Source organism: Larus michahellis, chromosome 4, assembly GCF_964199755.1.
Source record: "Larus michahellis chromosome 4, bLarMic1.1, whole genome shotgun sequence".
NCBI lineage: Eukaryota > Metazoa > Chordata > Aves > Charadriiformes > Laridae > Larus > Larus michahellis.
The window spans coordinates 53,028-56,628 of NC_133899.1; positions in this window are offsets into that span (position 1 = coordinate 53,028).

The following is a 3,601-nucleotide window of genomic DNA, read 5'->3' on the forward strand; positions in this document are numbered from 1 at the left end:
AGACAAACAGTGTCCTCTTCAGATGTCGGCCATTAAAGAAAAAGCGACCCAGAACCCTCTTGCCCCTTTGATCCCTCAACTTTTATACTGAGTGTGATGCAGATGGGATGGAATACTCTGTTGGTCAGTTTTGGGTCACCTGTCCCATCTGCTTCTCCCTGCAGGTGTGACCCCTCTACGCTTCTCTGCTTCTGACCCTCTAATGGGGCAAGCACCAGAGTTAGTTGACCTTGGTTGTTACAGCAATAAGTCTAAGCAAGAGCTTTTGTGCATACCATTCCTTGGTATAATCATAGAATCATAGGGTTGGAAGGGACCTCTGGAGATCATCTAGTCCAACCCCCCTGCCAGAGCAGGGTCACCTAGAGCAGGTTACACAGGAACATGTCCAGGTGGGTTTTGAATGTCTCCAGAGTTGGAGACTCCACCACCTCTCTGGGCAGCCTGTTCCAGTGCTCTGCCACCCTCAGGGTAAAGAAGTTCCTCCTCATGTTTAGGTGGAACTTCCTATGTTCAAGTTTGTGCCCGTTGCCTCTTGTCCTGTCCCCGGGCACCACTGAAAAGAGCCTGGCCCCATCCTCCTGACACCCACCCTTTAAGTATTTATAAGTGTTGATAAGGTCACCCCTCAGACGTCTTTTTTCCAGACTGAAGAGACCCAAATCCCTCAGCCTTTCCTCATAAGAGAGGTGTTCCAGTCCCCTAATCATCTTTGTAGCTCTCTGCTGCACCCTTTCCAGCAGTTCCCTGTCCCTCTTGAACCGGGGAGCCCAATCAGGACTTATCACTCTGAGAGTAAACAGTTGCTGAACAATATTCTGTCAATTTCAGACTTCAGTCAGTTAGAAGAGGCCCAGCTAAAAAGTAAAATTACAAATCAGAAAATTGATTCTGTTTTACCTCAAACCAGGACAGGGATGTCTTACGAGAGCTCGGCGATGGTAGCGGACGAGTCCCCACCCGAGAGACCGAATAAGCCTCACAGATAACAAGACAGAACTCCGAAGGGAATTTTGACCAAGTACAGATGACGTCAGGGGACAGAATAAAGGCATCCTAAACATCAAAGAAGTTGTTAAGGGTGCTCTGGAGAGCACAAAAAGAACAAAATCAAAAGGGAGCTGAAGTGCTGTGGGGTATAAGAAAGGACTCGAAAGACAAGGCTTTAAAAAGCGGAGGCGTTCTGAGGGGGTAGGGTAGGAAAAAAAGGCTCGGACATGCAGCAAGGCTTTAGGAGCCTCAGGAAGGGGTATGGACAAACTACAGATGAAGGAGTGGAAGCGGAACTCCGTGGAGATGCCCTCGATGGTGGAAAGAAAGATGAAGGGGCGCCACGTAGCAAAGAAACACGGGAGGCTCTGATAGAACAAGAGAGACGGAAAGGGAGATAAAATGCTATGAGGAGCTGTGGAGTTCCAGAAAGGTCTCGGGAGGCTTGGTGAGGGTGAAAAAAGGGGCATCGAGGGGTGCTGATAGACAAAAGAAGGCTGAGGGGAGGACTAGGAGGAACTTGGATGATCGTCTGAGGGGAGTACAGGTGTTCCCGGGTGGCTGGAGACGAAATACGGGAATCCTAGGTAGCACAGAGAAACAAATGAGTGCACTACATCTCAAAGACGGACCCACCGAAAATGCTATGAGATGCATGCCAGTTGCCGGGAAACTCCTGAGGGGCATCGTGACTGGGAGAAGAAAAGTCCCGACGGAACCAGAGAGACAGAAAAGCGACAGGGAACGTGATGATTAAATCTGGAGGGGATCCAGACTGAGTAAACGTTGCCTTGGAGGCCAGGGAACTAATAGCTGCACGGCTATAAGGAGGAGAGGACAGAAGAACAGCGTTGGGTGTTGAAGAACAGCCGAGAAGACCCTCCTGCCGAGCAGTGACATTCAGACTGGAAGGCCTTGCTTCCTAAACTCCTTCTCAGGGAGGAGTCTAGGTGCGGCTGGATCCAGTCTTAGCCTCCGACTGTAAAGAACAGTTTGGCAACAAATTCTGTCACAGACTTGCTTTAATACGGCTCGAGCTGAGGGACCCCCTCGATGCTTTTCCTGTGCTTTATGAAGCCTCACCATCTATGACATAAGCTATTCCTGCCCGTGTTCACGTGACAAGCGCGTGTCTCTTCTCCAATTGAATTGTTCAGCCCTTACATGTCCTCTTCGATGACTGGAGTTTTGATGCAAGTGCTTTGACCTTCTCACTCGGTTTTCTGATCTCTCTGTCCCATCTCACAGCTGTATCTCAGCCTTCTGCTGACTCAGGAGAGTAAGGTCCCTTTCTTCGTTTCCGAGAATTAGAGTTCCCTTTCCTTTGATCGTAACGGTCACTCAAATTTGTAACGTTAAGCATATGCTCTTCATCAATATTACTTATACAATTTCATTGTGTTAGTTAAGTTCCAATATATCAAATTCAAACACAACTACTATGCACCCTTCTTGGACTAGGGAGGAGCTCAGCCAAAGTCTGATATGCTGCTAGATTACATACACACTAAACTAGGCGGGTGTGTTGATCTGCCTGAGGGTAGGTTGGCTCTGCAGAGGGATCTGGACAGGCTGGACCGATGGGCTAAGGCCAGTGGTATGATGTTCAACAAGGCCAAGGGCCGGGTCCTGCACTTTGGTCACAACAACCCCATGCAGCGCTACAGGATTGTGGCCGAGTGGCTTGAAAGCTGCCCGGCAGAAAAGGACCTGGGGGTGTTGGTGGACAGCCGGCTGAATATGAGCCAGCAGCGTGCCCAGGTGGCCAAGAGGGCCAACAGCATCCTAGCCTGTATCAGGAATAGTGTGGTGAGCCAGACTAGGGAAGTGATCGTCCCCATTTAGTCGGCACTGGTGAGGCCCCACCTCGAGTACTGCCTTCAGTTTTGGGCCCCTCACTAAAAGAAGGACAGTGAGGTGTTGGGGCGTGTCCAGAGAAGGGCTACAAAGCTGGTGAGGGGGCCGGAGGACAAATCTTATGAGGAACGACTGAGGGAGCTGGGGTTGTTTAGCCTGGAGAAGAGGAGGCTGAGGGGAGACCTTATCACCCTCTACAACTACCTGAAAGGGGGTTGTAGAGAGATGGGGGCTGACCTCTTCTCCCTGGTGACAAGTGATAGGATGAGAGGAAACGGGTTCAAGTTATGTCAGGGGAGGTTTAGATTGCATATTAGGAAATATTTTTTCACTAAAAGGGTTATTAAACATTGGAATAGGCTGGCCAGGGAGGTGGTGGATTCACCATCCCTGGAGGTGTTTAAAAAAAAGGGTAGATGTGGTACTTAGGTGTAGGAATGTATCTGAGAGAAAATGGTCATGTGAGCCAGCCTCCCTACTATGAGAGATTAGATTAAGGGCAAAACAGGTGGTAGAAGATGGAATTAGTACACGGGGAAAAACGGGAACTGAGAAAGTAGAAAACATGTTGTGCTAATGACTAAGCAATTTACTATGCGAATTCTTGTAACCAATCTGATGTGTGAATGAACTGCATGGACAGCACGTGGACAATGTAACTAGCTAATCAGAAATAAGCGAGTGGCATGTACGGCTACAACACAGGGTATAAAAGATGATGATCTGTGCTTAATAAACGGCTTCTGTTGACTCA